The sequence below is a fragment of the Macrosteles quadrilineatus genome, unplaced genomic scaffold, assembly GCF_028750875.1.
Source record: "Macrosteles quadrilineatus isolate MER2022 unplaced genomic scaffold, UCM_ALF_1.0 Scaffold_5__1_contigs__length_97177068, whole genome shotgun sequence".
Lineage (NCBI taxonomy): Eukaryota > Metazoa > Arthropoda > Insecta > Hemiptera > Cicadellidae > Macrosteles > Macrosteles quadrilineatus.
In genome coordinates, this window is record NW_026542598.1 from 79956966 (window position 1) to 79974904 (window position 17939).

Below are 17939 nucleotides of genomic sequence, written 5' to 3' on the forward strand. Positions count from 1 at the left end.
AATGCGTTTCATTGAATTGAAAAATAAATAACAGCAATTAAATTATACAGCTGATCAAAATGTAAACAATTATGTTCTTCATAAGGATAACATGGGAACTTTCAAAGCCACTGGGGCAGAGCCCAAGGGTCTTTTAAAAAAATGTAAGGCCAGTTTGCAAATCTACGCGACACGATCTTTTCAATGAGACGTCAATGGATAAAATCGGTTAAGAAATGGCGGAGGAGTTCAACCGACAAAGTTTCATGTAGCGTATTAATTATATAGATGGTACAGTTTAAGCACATAACATTAGAATGTTTAGAATGTAGAAAATTTAATCAAAGAAAAATTAATTAGATAACAATAAGCTGTTGAATTATTAACACATGTTTCGTATGATTAGATTATAGATACTGGTAAACCAATTATTACCATCTATAAAAATAATTGGTTTTTCTTTTCCGAGTCGGGTTAGCTCTTCTACCCGACCGATTTTCATAATTTTGGCCAACTAAGGACGTACCGCAGATTTATTTGAGCTACTGTATTGTTTATTGAGATCGGACTACCTAAAGCACACTGCTGAATCACGAATCAACGATAATTACCTATCTGCAATCAATGATACGTAACTCTATTTTTATTTAAGTTATTTTATACCTTAATATAATATAATATAATATAATATAATAAGGTATGTCTTAAAATACTTCAAAAGCTTTCACTTGAGATATTGATAGTTTTAATCAATTAAGTTCAAGATACTGTATCGCTCAATCATAAAGTATAAATTGCATTATATCTTGGATATGGAATTTAGTTTTAAATATATTTAATTAATTCTAACTACGTTATTCTATTTGTTTTGACCTAAGAACCTTCATTGAAATACCACTCCCATTTCATTAAAGCACACAGCTAAATCACGACCAACACAAATTGTTCAAAAAATTGAGTTCTTTATCATCGATTTATATCCAAACTATCTTGCTTGCAACCTCAACAGTACTTTCATAATTATTTGCAAATACAGCGAGCGTTTCAGGGCAGGAATTGGACTAGCCTACTGCGCATGCGCCAGAAAGAACCAACTCAGTTGTATTTGGTCTTCAACGAGTCGACTCATGAGTCATAACTTACTAGTTCAGTTCAGTTTCAGTTCTGCTAGTGGTTCTGCTCGTTCTGCTGTTAGCTACCTCCGCGAAGAATGACGATTGATTGACGACTTGAGTCAGTCGTCTCTGTCACCCCATCATCCGTTGCATCCCTATCGTCCATTTTAAGTGCATATTCGGTACTTTAATACTGACTATGGGAATGGACTAAAAATTGAGTTTTCCCATTTGTTACCCTAAAATCATAGTTTTTTGTATTTTTCAAGTTATTTTGTGGTACTTGGCAAAATTAATAATTTAAACTTAATATGTTCAGAATATACCATTAATATTCCAGATTACTTTTCCAGAATATTCTGAGAATGTTCTCCAGATTTCTAGGCTATATAAAAATTTTCTTAGAATATTTTTGTTGAGTGATCTGAGTATATTCAAGGAAATTGCCTGGGATGTTGAGAATGATCTCAAACATTTTGGAAAATTCCAGGAAATCCTATTATTTTTCATGTTGTATTTAAATGTTATACGGTATATACAAGTGAGTTAACAAATTTTTAGATTTTCTTGAATTTGATGTTGGCAGATATTGATTGCAGTCCATGCCCTGGAATTTGAGGAGCAGAATCATTGCAATTATAAAATAAATTGAAATACCATCCAGAGAAAATATAGGAAATAAGGTCAACACTTGATATTTGGTATCAAATTAAACTTACCAAATTTAAAATAAGAGTTTTAGGAATTTTTTACATACTTTTACATTTCAACCTCCTTTGTTTGAATAATCTTTATGTTAGTCTGGAATTTTCAGATTTTATTTTAGTTCCTTTATACATTTAAACAGACCAATGCATCTGCAACGACGCATGCAACTTAACGATTGCAATACAAAAACACCAATAAATAATAACAATGGTATATAAAAAGCTGTTGTGTTTACTATTTTATATTAAAGTGCATAAAGGCCATGCTGCAGGATTCATGACGTCACACTAGTGGATGGATTTCATTGATAAATTCATTGCCATCACCATCCCCATACGTTTTAGGTAAATAAACAAGCTGGCTGTTTGTAAGATTTTAGTACAACTATCCACCACTGTGACGTAGTGTTGCGCTGCCCGTGCTGCAGCATGGCCTGTTTTTTCTAGTGGGGCCTTCATATTATGCAAATATTGATTACATCAGAACTTATGTTTAGAAACAAAGTAAAAAATAAAAGAAGTATAAAAAAATTATTACAGCTGGAAATAGTGGCATTAAATGATCATTCAATTTTAATAGTTTATGTAGAACATTTATTTTAAAAACATATAAAGTAAATCATAAACAGTGGTAATTTATCACAACAGTCCGTACTATTACACCTCACACTAATAACAAAACATGTTTAAGTCTTCAATCAGTTCACCAGCACCTCAATCAATGACTCTGTAACAAAAAAACTGTGTTTTAGGTTTAATTTAATAAACTTGGGCAACACATTCAATGTGAAGCCTACAGCGTAGTTCACACCAGTAAACATATTGTATGTGGTACTATGGGGTTAATGCATGAAGTTTTGGCTGTTATTTTTTTATTCGTGTAACTATAACATAGTAAAATATACAGTACAATGGACTCCCTCTTATCCAGACTCTCGGGACCGCCCATGTAGCACAGATGGTTGGGCCAACGTTGGCCAACTGTGGGACAGTTGGTCGATGGTTGGTTGGAGCTTCCACAACCAACCAACCGTTGTCCAACTGTATATCTCGTAGTTGGGCCAACCAATATTTACAACTGTGGACCAACATTGGTTCATTGTTAATGAAATACATTAATATGCATTGCTGGGTATCATACATCAAGCCAACCGTTGTCCAACAGTTTTTCACTCCGTTGGACCAACAAAAGATACTTTTGTTGGACCAACAATGGTCCATAGTTGAGTTTACACGACTTTCATTCTCTGGGTCTAGCTTTCACAACATAATTATAATAAAATATCTGGTTTTACAATACCTTTATCAGTTCCAAAAGTTTCCAAAAGTTTTTGGAACTGATAAAGGTATTGTAAAACCAGATATTTTATATATTACAGTTCCGGCGCAACAACAATGAATTTTAATAATTTTAATAATGCAAATATTTTTTAAATTAATATTCTTTAACTTATTTGCAACAATTTAAGGGGACAGAGTAATTAATCATATAACAGGCAATTATAATAGCATTAACAATCTAACGGTAATTAATTAATCATTCAAATACCAGTATCCTCTCTAACTCCAAAAAAAAAACTTCTTATGATGCCTTAACAGATTAACAGAATCATATTATACTGTGTAGTATCAAAAATGTTTGAAGTATTGCGACCATTGCAACTGTCGGCTACTCTTTCACCACTTGAAAACTCTCTATATCAGCAATCACAGATAGCTCAGTGGTAAAGTAAGAGGCTCATAAGTCGAAGGACCCGGGTTCGAGACCCGTCTGGGCCAAAAAAATTTTGTTCTAGTTTTTTTCAAAATTTGTTTTTATGAACTATTTAATCAATTTACTCAACTAATAATTATGCTTTTCGTACTAAATCTTTATTATTTTGTGTGAAATAAAACGGTTGGACAATGGTTGGCTGGAAAACAGTTTAAAGAGGTGACATTTCTACCGTTGGCCAACTGTGTGGCTCCACAATTTACCAACGTTGGCCCAACCATCTGTGCTACATGGGCGAGGTCAGTGCGGATAATGGATTTTCTGGTTAACTGATGTCCCACAAACTCATAAAAACTGACCGTTTAAATGCATACTGTATATACAGTATTTGACTAAAATGTAGTAGAGCATTTTATTTAGACTAGTAATCACTGTTCTCATATCCTTAACACAAGAACAGTCGTTTCAGTAACGCTTACCTCCCACTTCCTGCCGACCTAGTCCGGTTAAACCGATGTGCTGATAAAAATTGCCCGGTTAAAGAGATGTAATTTCCACCGAGTGTTGTCTGGTTTAACCGATGTCAGGTTAAAAGGTGTCCGAATAAGAGGGAGTCTACTGTACCTTATCATGGCTATTAAACATGGTAATAATGTTCCCTAATATGCAGCAAGGAAAATCAATTTTACTTAGCCTAAATACAAAGTGAAGAAGACTGATTCTGAAAATTACATTGCACTGCAACAGCAATGTTATGGGGTAAAGTTCTGCAGAGAAACCTTAATGTATTATTCTATCCTATCAAATTTTCAATTTCTATAAATTAATAGGCCTACTGACAATAGCTTCAAATTTATATAAAATAAATTGATTAAGAAATAGGCCTGCTTATTAATCTGTTAGGCTATGGGTCTTTTTAAAAAGAGGACCACCCGCCAATCTTTTACAGACCATTGCGGCGTTTAGGTTATGTTAGCTTATAGGCCTACCACATAGAAAAAAACCACGCACCTGTTTGAGTCGTGCATGCAGGAGAGTCAGAGTGGGGGGAAAGACACCTCGCCCCAACGACTTATCCCCACCACTGCTCCAGGCCCTTCCCCACCATCACCCTTCACCTCTACGTGCGCGAGACAGCCATGGTTCTGTGCAGGTTCTTTTGAAAGTGGTAGGCCTATTGTTTATAAACAAACAAGGTATCATTAACAAAATTTTTAGCTTTTTTCTATAAGCTAAGTTACTCATGAAAAGACACGACTAGGTATAATTTGGCGCTTTTGACAATAAGTTTTGATAGAAAACACTAACCCAACCCAATGATGATGCTATTGGAACAATTTGTATTTATTTAGGTGTTACCTGGTTTTTATTAACATAAACTAAACCAAACTGAACTAACCTTGTTTAACTACCACAGCACAGTGTGAAAGTCTATTTGAAAAGACTCTATGGCTTTAAATATTTATATCACGATACCTTTAATACTCAAAACAAAAATCGGAATTTATATCGCAGGGAATAATATAAAGTACGATTTGTATAACAAACTGATATTTCACCCAATATATATTGAAGGTACTGATATTGCAGGTTCTCTAAAGGACTTTACTGCAGTTCCTAATAGCCTACATTGTTTATAGTAGAACATTCTAGCATAAAATGAAGACTGTGAATGTATTGTTACATCAAAATTACCCCAACTAAAGAAAGAATTGTAGGCCTAGTTATTTTGATCTTTATAATAATAAAGACCATAACAACCTGTAGGCCTATAGTGATTTTTACATCACTAAGTAGAGGCACAGAAAACATACTACTATAACCCAGAATGCCAACCGCATGGTAAAAAGCATTAAGTGTTTTGAGAGAGCTTTGCCTGTCAATCGTAGGCAGCGCCACCAGCGTTGGTGGCGCTGCCTACGATTGACTGGCAAAGCTTTCTCTAAACACTTAATGCTTTTTACCATGCGGTTGGCATTCTGGGTTATAGTAGTACGTTTTCTGTGGTAGAGGGCAGATTGTTTATTCCTAAAAGTAGGTAACGGCACAACAGGTTTTGGGCGCTACAAATAACTAGCCTACAATTTAATAGTTTTTAAACTTAACGTTTATTTTTCTGTCGTTGGAGTTTCAAATAGCATGTTTCTCATGGCCATGTTACTCTAAATAATTTCAAACAAACCGCCATTTAAATTAAACAAACGATGTTTTAATATTCTGACTATTACAACAGCACGAGGAAATGCCTCTTTCAAAAGGTTACAGCATTCTAAGTTATTAAGTTAGAGCCTATATGTGTGTATGAGTAGCCTTTATAAAGGCTAGGTATAATGTAAAGAATGGGTAGCCTACTTTCCTGTTAAAGGGAACATTCATTATTATATATAATTTAATTTCAAATATCGAAATGTTATTTTTCTGTCCGTTGAACAGCCATTCCCCATGCCTTTTCTGTTATTAAACGGAATTTTGAAACGGTAACATAGCCTATACAGCAAGTTTGGTTAGTTATGTTATAGTTTCTAGTTTAGCTTAGTTTGATTTTATAATCCAATAAAATAGGCAATAAATGTTAACCTAAACAAGGTCCGGCCTACTTCTTAATTAGTAGATAATTTAAATGCGTTTGAAGATAACAGAAGGAATAAGTTACGGATTGTGAAGTAAGTTAAAACAAAAATATTGATAAGCTTATATCGAAAAGTAATCATCGATAATAGTGAATGTTCCCTTTAACAGGAAACTGCCAAAGAATGAGAGACCCAATATAATATAGTAACCTAGTAGGGTACTATAGTGTAGGCCTATCTATCGATAGCGGAACCTAGCCTTGCCCTACGCCAGGGTAATGCAAAGCCTAGCCAAGTTATTTTAATGTTAGTTAGTTAGCCTACACATTTAATTGGCTTAAGGACCATATTTAGTCTACGGCATAGACTTTTTTCCAAACAGTTAATGGTTTACAGGCTATAGGTTTAAATGTGTCAACCTTTAACCTAAAGATTAGGCCTTTATACAACTCACCCAAGGGTTTCTAATATGAAAGTTACACCGCTTGGTAACTTATTTTGTAAGTGCCTTTTACCACACAGCCTAGACAGTTCTTCAATCGCTGGGGCAACCGGGCAAACAGATGTCGATGACAGAACAACAGTAAACAACTCTTTTGCTTCAATTGTGTGAGAGTCGTTCATTTGAGATCAGCTCAATTTTACGGTTTGCGCATGCGCAGTAGGCTAGTCCAATTCCTGCCCTGAAACGCTCGCGCAAATACAGTGTATTCACAAATTAGGTTATCCAATGACCTATTAATTAATAAAATCGGTTCAGTAGAACTGTAGATTTAATTGTACAAAGCTTAAGAACAACATCTTTAATTCAGTATTTTCTCACTACTATACATTTGGAGGTTGCTTAACGTTTTTGCAAATAACTTTGAAATGGCGAGGAAATCGACCAAAGTGGAGCGTGATATTCTGAAAGAGAATAACATTTCCTACAAATTACCATTATGTATTTCTTGAAATTACAAGAAATACATACTGTTTCATTAAAAAGTAGTGTAAAATTATACATATTGTCATATTTGATAGATAGATTGGCATTAATTTGGCTTGTTACGTATACAGACAAATTAATATTTACGTAACAAACAATTTACAGTATTTATTTTGCTTTTTGGAAATGCCACATTGCTATTTTATTTGCATCATTTGTTGCAAAAGAAGCCACATGACCATATAAACGAGTAAGCCCCTAACATTACGTAGAGAGATTAATTGACAACTTTATGTAGCCTATGTATAAGGCTGAGACAACTAACTGACATCCCCCATGTCAATGAATTTTAGCTTTAACAGTAACCCCACAACCAATTTCTCAAAACTATGATAGAGGGTTATTCATTTGCACAGAAGTACATATGTACGATATGAACTGACGCGACAAGACGAAGGAAAAATCAAAAACGGATATACATCCCTTTGAAGTTACAACGTGCCTTCTCAACAAACAGATATTTTTTCTTATATAAAATCATAGATTAATCTGCTTTACACTGGTAAAATAGCGGACATATAGAAATCACTACTAAAAAATTATAAAAATTTAGCATTTTTTTTTTAAACCAGAGCAGGTAAAGTGTTTAACTGCAAAAGATCCACCAATACGATTTCAATAAACCCTGCTATAGTAGTGTGCTGCTCCTAGTATATCGAGCTCTAAATATTTGCGTTACCAACGGAAGCGCAAACAATGGCATTGTTTCCTATTGTACAAGCCTTCGAGCGCCCGGTTGGCGGTTTTTTGCTGTGTCTGTATACTCACTACTGCTTGATTTCATCGCAGAGGCGCAGTGTGCGTGATGTTAAGCGTCACAAAAATGCAAATACCCCATTTATATTATTGAGCGAAGCACTTATAATTTTGTGCTTATTTTTGTATTTTAATTTATAAAGGCATTCTGCACATCCACAGGAAACTATCTTTCTAACAGTATGCGTAGATTTTCCCTGCGATGCACATAAGCTGAGATAAAAGGTTTTAAAGCATACTAGCTGTTACCCACGGGCTTCACCCACCCCGTTTTAATTCATAAGTATTAATAAAATTATTGATTGGTTAAGTTAAACTTGAATAAACAAAACAGAATACAGAAATACAAACAAATAATTACACCTGATTTTAATAAGGAAATACATTGAAAGAATAACATACAAATAAGGACAGCTGAGGTTTTTTTTAACATTATGTATAAGGAAAGTTCCCTTTGGAAAGAAATTACGATCTTAAAGGGTGATTTATGAAATAATGGATAGTTTTGCGCAAGGTTTTTCTCGTCATGACGAACATTTTATGTTTATGGTTTATGGGGGTGTGACTTGTAGTTTTCTCAAAAGTTCATGGGTACTTTTGGCTTTATATATAGATTTCTGCTTGCCTATTAATATATAGATTCACTTAGATCAAGCATCTGCAGTTGTTCGCATTTCACGGATTGTGGCCCATTCTGTAAGTAACAGCTGTGTTTAAGTCGTATACATAAAGTTGGGCATACTTTGGTTCAATGTTAGCGGTGGGGCACACGGAAGATTTCTCAGGTGCCGTTTGACGTCACTAACTGCTGACGTCACTAACTGCTGCGTCTGAAGAAACAGACAATTTTATAATTTTCTATTATTAAATTAAACTGTCATAACCTAACCAAACGTGCTGATAATGGAAAAATCGAATAAAGGTTTACTAATCTAAAAAATAGTTTTGTTCATAAAATAAAATTATAATTGCCTAAAATTCAATTTTATAATTCTTTAATTATAAAATTAAACTGTCATAACCTAACCAAACCAACCAAACTTGCTGATATGAAAAAATTGTTGATAAAAAGTTAGTGCCGTCGGCGGGATTCGAACCCGGCACATTCGGATTATTAGACCGCAACGCTATCCACTGCACCACCGAGGCCGATGGCCCAATCCGTATCGTTGCGGTATTGGTGTTCCCTCAAAGTGACGTCAGCAGTTAGTGACGTCAAACGGCACCTGAGAAATCTTCCGTGTGCCGTTTCGCAATGCTAGAGGGTATTAACGGTCCAATCAGATAGTAGTATGTTTTCTGTGCCGATGGTAAAAGTAGTCCGAGTACTTAAAGTTATATAGACTAACTGAATGATGTCGATTCATTTTGACACATCGTTTTTAAAAATCCATCCATTATTAACGGAGGAGTGGTGTTTCGTAGAAATCACCTTCACGTATTATACAGTATATAAGGAGTACCATAAGATATTTTTATTAACATTTGATATTATTACACACCAAGTTTAACATGGAGGATTCGAAATGTTTAATGTCAAACTTTGTCTCAACTAATTTGAGAGAACGGCTTGATAAATAAAGGCATGTTTATTTATTATTTGTTTTATTAATTAGTTTGAAATAAATAGAAGTAGGGAAACTTCTTTTTTTAGCAGTAGCAAAGCTCTGCCAAAACAATTACATATAAAAACCGATGTTCATAGTTTGGTTTACTGATATCAATATTTAAATGAAGTATGATAGCATTACTAAGTGACAAATTATCAGTTCACTGAGAGATTATGTGAACACGAGACATCTTCTATATAAATAAAAATAGAGTTTTGTCTGTACATTATTTCTTAGTACGATCTAGGACTTGCCTGAAATATTGTGTTCAACTGTTACGGGCTAGAACTAGCGTAAGATGTGTTGGTGGGATAGAAAAAAGGTAGAAAAATTACAGGGTCACGTGACTTTCTCTCAGTAACACTTTTAAATTGTATTTTAGCTTTTATTATGGTTTAAAACGCAATACCATAGATCCAAAATGTTATAACACACATATTTTTCCTTTGTTCAGTTGAATTAGTGATTAGGGTAGAGGCAGCGTAAAGAAAATGAGCAAAATACAGGGCAGATAGTGGCGTACACAGGGTAGTATTTAAAGGCTAAAAATAGATCGTTTAAGGAGTTTTCTTATCGAATAAATTCCTACTGTGTGTATTGATGTCATTAGCATTGTTTTTCAAACGTGCTATTATCTCACGTCAAAAATGTGCTAGTATAATTAACGACTAGTGTACATGTTGCTCTAAATCAAGCAATTGCAAAGAAGTAAAGTAGTTATTTAAAAACAATTATTAACTTATTTAAAAACGAATAAAAGTAATAATTTCCGATGAGTTTAAAAGACTAAACTCATAGATGGAACGTACCTAACATTTCCATATAATAGCCTAAACATTTCTTGTAAATATTTTACCATTTTTCAAAAGCTGATCTGGTTTTTATAGTGTATTCTACAAATATTTCCCACTTATAGCCACATAGGTAGTCCATGTTGATCTTCGTCAATGATAACGTAGTCAGCATGGTACTACCCATTGTCACCAGTACAAATTTCAGTAATTTTTTTATAGAGATACAATTTTGTTTACAATAGGTACTTAAGAACTGCCTGATTTTCTGCATAACCTCTCTGTCACAATTTTATTTGCCTCAATTGGCATTAATTTGGCTAGTTACTGTTACAACGTAAGTTATATTTACCTGAAAATATGCAGAATTGTAAGGCCTACTGTTGTTCAGATGGGTTTTTGTTTCCCTTGAATGTGAATAATGCGAATCCTTCAATGCAAGTTTTAATAAGGTTTCTTGGATGTAGTCATATTATTTTAAAATCACTTGACTTTTATGAAAACATATATAATGTCCTTGCCGTACCAGTTTAATTCAGCCTTAGAGGGGTTTCCTTTGCAAATCATCATAAAGTTAAGTCCGTGTTTCCTACAAAATAGTAGCACTTCCGATAACATCCTTGTTCATTGTTTGTGGGAATCTTCGTATTGTAGGTGTTCTTCTTTTATATAGGATGATAACGATAATATTTTTAAAAAATCTCGATTTCTGCTACTTGGTGGCGTTCTATGACTTTCCTATGTTTCCTTGGAAAGCAATTACGACCTTTAAGGGCAGTTTATGAAATAATGGATAGTTTTGCGCTAGTTTTCTCGTCATGACGAACATTTTAAGTATATGGTTTATGGGGGTATGACTTGTAGTTTTCACAAAAGTTCATGTGTACTTTGGGCTTTATATTGATAAACTAGTGGCTTGTAGGGACATAAGTCCCTAAAAAGCTCAAATGTAAAACAAACTATTGTAATATTTAAACAAACTCAGAATAAAATTATCTATGTGTCAGAATCGATACAGTGCTACAATACTACATGTACTCATATTAGTACCCTGGCCCAGTTATTATTTCTAATATTATAGCTCTACTCCTTTTGTAAAGGCACAACTGAATTAGTGTAAAGGCTGCCCTATAAGTTATAGTTGATTATAGTTTCGTTTCTGATCAACATAAAATATAAACTACTCTCTGTGTCAGCTTATGTGGTGGTATTCCTCCTAAAGCTGTGGTTGATTTTATACACTCTTTAAAATAGGCCAATTTAAACGTTCAATGGGTTCATAGTTTGTTAAGACCATAGTAAAGTATTTATTTGTTAATCCGTTATAATTTTTAAGTTAATAACACAGCGCTGTCTGATGTTATGATGCAATGTACAGATAGCCGACAGCTAAGCCATATCAGCTATAGTCATGTTAATAGTATATTATTTTTCATTCAATGGATGTAAATTTTGTTTGAAAACATTTTACCGTTTATATTATTTATTTAGCCTACAGTTAAAAAAGCGAATCATCGACTGATTACTTGCCATTGGTTAGGGTTCCATTATCATGTTAATGAAACCAATCAAGAAAACAAATTCATCAGCATTGATATAGGTACATATTTTTGGTTAGTGAAACATAAAGAATCGGAAACTACCTCCAGGGTTTACTGTTATATATTCTATCTTTACTATCTATATAGATTGTATATATATACAATGCATGTTGGGCTATATTATTTTAACCTTTTTTCCTTGGAGCAACAGACAGTAGATAGGTACCTGGTTAAAATCTACTCCAAACAATTTTATTTTTCCGCCCATTGGAATTTGTTATAGTAATTAATGAAAGGAATATATGTATTGCCTGTACAAACCTATTTCAAATTTTATTCCCAGGTTATTCTCTAGAGTAACTGTTAAGGGGATCCAGGCTTCAGAAAGTGAAAAAATTGCCAAAATTCACTTCTTTTTTTTATAGTATTTTATTGTTATTTGGTTATTTATGTACAAGAAAATATAAGTTTTATAGGTATCCTACACGTTTTTCATAACAAAAAATATATTTTCCCCAGATACTACATGCGCGCGTCTTAGTATTTTCTAGGACTTCGATCGCGATTCCCCGAAAGTTGTGGTTTTTAGTGTTTTGTAACAGAAAATTTGATATATCTCAGCCAATTTTTGTCCTATCATGTTGAAATTTTTACCAGATGTTCTTTATAGTATTTACAAACTTTTGGGTATAATTATTAATATAAGTCAAATAGTTAAAATAATAAAAAAAATTTTATTTGAAATATAGTATAAGAATTTTTTTTTGTTTTTCAACCTTTATAAAATAAAAACTAATTATCCTACAAACAAAGTAATACCCAGGATTTCAGTAAGTGTACATAGCTACAAAAAGACACCTAGTTGAACAAAATTGATCAACTATTTTATGAGTTATATCAAAAATAAAAATGTGTTACGTTATGATACATAAAAATACATAAAATGGTACTGTGGTACATAGAGTGGCTACAACAAATAAAATAACAGTTTTTAGGCCCATTTGATATAATAAATATCTTAAAAAAATGATAAACATAAAAAATTTAAAAAATGTATTTTCTGAAGCCTGGATCCCCTTAAGGTTATTCCACTCGATAAAATCATAGATTAAACACTACAATTACGTGTCAAATTAAATGTTATGAAATTTAAAACAAAAGTTTTGAATAAATTTTCAACATATGTTTTGAAATAAAAACAAAACAGAAGTTTTCTAACTAATCTTGCATCGTTGATTATTTAGTCAATGGGGCTATTTCATGTTAAACATTCCTTCAGCACAACAATAACCTACTAATGTGAAGAAATGGGGTCGCCGGATTTCTACCCCCGGATATTTACCCCCATGAAAAAACGCCTACGTCATTTTGACGTCACGAGGGGCGGGGCTTATACATGGTCGAGAAACAGCCCGCGACTGGAAATCTACCCCCGGACATCTACCCCCAGACATCTACCCCCGGACATCTACCCCCGGACATCTACCCCCGGAAATCTACCCCCAGTGGTCAGCTCTGCCACGTATCGGCCAATATTCATTGTTGTAATTGATTTTATTAATTGTTTTATGTAAATCAACGTCTCTTCGGTTAATCATTACCCTCTAATATCTAGTATTAAGCATGTGATATGTCATTGCCTTGTTTAACATTATCTATCTTCCTAATAAAATAAGCTGTAACAGCCCTTTTTCACCCGAACTACTTCACTGATATTTATGATTGAGGTATAATTTTAAATCTTAAGATTCAGCTCAACGCAAAATGGTATTTAAAACCATATGTTGATAAAGGGCTTCAAAAGTGTGACCATTAAGCATTTGATTCATTTCCAGACAGTGATTTAAATGGTTGACAAACTTTCACATACAGTAACAGCTAACAGCGCATGCATGAGCGCGGATCGGAAGTGTTTATCACAAAAGATTGACCAATACGATTTTAATACTATTTAAAGGTTCTTCCAAAAGAAGAGAAACCGGTTAACATTTTAATAATAACTGTTATGACGTACGGTATGGGAAATATTTTATTCATTGAATGATCAACCATATTTTGTAACTAACGCAATAGTCATTATTGCTTTTACACTTATTACTCATCAAAAAAGCTAAAGAGCTAAATGCTCAAAATTTGTATTACTTCAATCTATTTATCGCAGTTATAAAATGAATTAGCATAAGCCTTGAAAGTAACCGTCAGTGTCGACGGGTTTAACCTAATTCTGTTCTGTATACTACCTTAAAATGCCTCATTTTAACATTTTACTAACAGGAAACCTGCTTATTCACTTCCTATTTGGTATTCTTATGAATGAATCTTTTGAACACTTATTTATGGACATAAGTTGACAAGTTTTGTTTTAAGGCAGGATTTTCCAATAAGACTTTATACATGCTCTGAATATGCGAATGTGCTGCAATGGGGGTATTTAGGCGATTAAAAGATGTTAGGCTATGCTTAAAAAATTGAATGTGGCCATTATTTTGAATTTGAATAATTGTCTTATTTTAGGTATTTAAGAGAAAATACTTTAAAATCCTTTCTTAGTATGCATCTAAAATCTTAAAAAACTAATTTTTTTTACTACTAGGTGATATGAAAAATTTACCATTATACACCTGACTTTTTATTGATCCTCTTTCTCAATTTAACAGTTTACAACTGAATTGTCTTATTTTAGGTATTTAAGAGAAAATACTTTAAATCCTTTCTTAGTACGCATTTAAATCTTAGAAACTATTTTTTTTTACTAGATGATATGAAAAATTTACCATTATACACCTGACTTTTATTGATCCTCTTTCTCAATTTAACAGTTTACAACTGAGTTTTGTTTTACTAAACAATTATTCCTACTAGGCCTACATTGAATAAACCGGAAGGTCACCACAGTTTATTCACTTTATCCTTTAAGAAATGTGTGTAAAAACAATGGTTCAGTACGATGTAACACTTGACCATGTGAAAAGTGCGCAATATTATATTATTTTCATAACTTTTTCATCTCCTGTTTACAGTTGCAGACGATCATTCATGTTTTCACAACCTCTGACTTAAAAATTTATCTGATGAGTACTCCTCACATTTCACTTTTAAACTGTTACTGTATAGTGTAAAAGTTGGTCAACCATTGGAAGCACCTTCTAGGAATAAATCAAAGGCTTAGGGGTCAACATTTTGAAGCCATAATCGAAATATCCTTTTAATTACCATTTTGTGCTGACTTGATCTTAAGCTTTTAAAAGACACCTCAATCGTAAAAATCAGTGAAGTAGGTCGGGTTGAAAAGGACTGTTACAACTTATTGAATTATAAATATGGATAATGTTAAAACAGACATCGACATATCGCATGTTTACTACTGGATATAAGAAGGTAAAGCAATTTATATAATCAATTATACAACACAATGAATATTGGCCGATACGCGGTAGAGCTGACCAATGGGGGTAGATTTCTGGGGGTAGATGTCCGGGGGTAGATGTCTGGGGGTAGATGTCCGGGGGTAGATGTCCGGGGGTAGATTTCCAGTCGCGGACTGTTTCTCGAACGTGTATAAGCCCCGCCCCTCGTGACGTCAAAATGACGTAGGCGTTTTTTCATGGGGGTAAATATCCGGGGGTAGAAATCCGCTACCCCAAGAAATGTAATCAAAGTAAAATAATTTTGTAAACTTCGTGAACATATGTTTAAAGAAACCAAATCTTAAATGTTTCAGCCATTCTACTTCCATTTACTTTGATTTTAACCATCTCCCACGATTCTACTAAATTTCATGCGCTTGGCTAATTTACATACAAATACACAAATTTGCAAATTGCACAGTAAAATTAATTTCAACATTCTAAGACATAACGACAAAAGTCTCAATTGTAGGTAACGTCATCCCTGGTTTTATATAGTATAGAGTACATTGCAGAATTTACTGGCAAATGAGTTAAATCCAAATGTAATATTGCTTACTGGCTTAGATGAATCACGATCAGCTGTATTGAGGTAAACAAAAATCAACAGACAAATGGCTTCTAATGCTATTCTTATGGAGAACATTTTACGTTATATTATTGACTAAGTCAAAGGTTTTATCTAATTTTGTGTTAAAATTTGGGGAATTTCACTATTTTTCCGGGATCGAGACCTTTAATTTGAACCCTCTCCCGTCGTTCTACGACTACCCAGTCGCCCACAATTTTGACGCAAAGAATCGGCTTTCGTAATTAATATATAGATAGATATTTAATTTCCACAAAATCAGTTAATGTAACCAATGCGTTTCGTTGAATTGAAAAACAAAGAACACAATTAAATTAAACAGCTGATGTAAACAATATTATGTTCTTCGAAAGGATAACATGGGAACTTAAAAAGCCACTGTGGCAGAGGCCAAGGGACTTTTTCAAAAAATTTAGGCCAGTTTGCAAATCTACGCAACACGCTCTTTCCAATGAGACGTCAGTGGATAAAATCGGTTAAGAAATGGTGGAGGATTCAACCGACAAACTTCGTGTTCGCGTATTAATTATATAGATTTCATATGTGCATGAAATGTTGGTGTGAAACCAACTTGTATAACTTTAAGCTAAATGGTTTAAGTTACCTGGCTTCGTCAAGTGATCCTTCTTCAGTATCACACTACTATAGTTTCGGACTTGAAAATAAGTCCATCTTCAGAAAACGTCAATAGGTCATCTAACCAAATTGGTTAGATGACCTATTGACTTTTTTGTTAACCTGAAGATGGACTTCCAGAGGCTACCTCACCATGTATACCTTTGAAGTAGAGGCTATATTTATTCCCAAAAGGTATCAAACGCCAGATCCTGATCAAATCTTTTCTATCACTTTAAAGTTTGTTTCGTGTTTTTAGTCTTCACGTACAGAGACTTAAATCTTTGTATGAAATTGTTAGCAATCATAAATCGTGGACAGAATCTTCCACAAAAGATAAATACAATATAGTTCAACACCCTAGAACTCCTTAAAAAAAAATATGTTTTGTTAAGGCTTCGTCATAATGTTAAAAATACTCAATACAACAAATTCATTAATTTTACATATGTAAACGTTGATAGTTGTGTGCGTATTGTATTTTAATATATCTTCTGTATACATATAGTCCTCTATATTTTCTGTGTACACAAATGCTTCTGTATACACGTTTTTGCAACTCACAGTAACTGAGAAATATTCTAAACTGGTGAACTGTTTTTATAAATTTTTGCCATTATTTCTCAACCCGTGCTTAAAAAAATTAGTGACTCGTGGATAAATCCAGATACGAAATTTAATCTAAATCGGACCACAGGTTTTGTCTGTAGCTCTGTATCTGGATCATACAAGTGTGTATTATATAACCTGATATTAGTCAAAATATGTTTTATTCTATAACGTTTAATTTAATTAAACATAAAAGCATAGATAAAACATACTCCCTTAGTAGATTTCCCATCCTTATGGAACAGCTGAAGCCAATTTTATTGTTAGTTCTGTCCGTTTTTCTGTAGAGGTCGTGTTTTGTTTACAATTTGTTTCCCGTTATTACAGCCATTTAAAACCTCGTTTAACCAAATAATACGATCTAATCATAAACAATAACTTGTCCCCTAGTTATATAACCAAACAGTAAAGCACAAATCAAGAAATTAACCCTAAAATAATAGAAACAAAGTTTCGTCGGCACTAGCGCCTTTGTGTCACTTACATGAACTAGACACGAAAAACGTGCTTCAAAATTTACAATGGGATGAGAAGTCTACTTGTGTTGGTTGGTTAGTCTATGATAAAAGTCATGCTCCCTCCATTTTTAAAGTATTCAGTCCAAAAATGTAATAAATTTACTTGTGCATACATATTTATTTCGTTTTAATAAATAATTGAGGTGATGCAATACACTTATGTAGGCAGTCGCAGCAGTCGAATCCGGGCATAGCGCCTAAAGTTTCACGAACGCAAACCGCGCAACGAGTAGCCAAATGAGCCGTAGAGTAAGTGAGCCATCTAATATTTTGAAGAGGGTTCACTTACTCTACGGATCATAGTGCCAATGAACTGTAGAGTAAGTGAGCCATCTAATATTTTTCTGCAGGCTCGTATAGTATACGAGCCTATTCCTATAATTTATATTATTCATTATTTTGGCTCGTATACTATACGAGCCGATTCCTA

The 17939-nt window shown here is 33.5% G+C and overlaps 1 long non-coding RNA gene across 1 annotated transcript; it reads right to left on the reverse strand.

The window, feature by feature from the left end:
* Window positions 1-2386: 2386 nt before the first annotated feature.
* On the reverse strand, window positions 2387-6636 carry LOC128995252 (uncharacterized). Its single transcript, XR_008490964.1, has 3 exons — window positions 6540-6636; window positions 4527-4689; window positions 2387-2528 (listed from the first exon to the last, which is right to left on the reverse strand). It is a non-coding gene; the product is annotated as an uncharacterized LOC128995252 (long non-coding RNA).
* Window positions 6637-17939: the final 11303 nt, after the last annotated feature.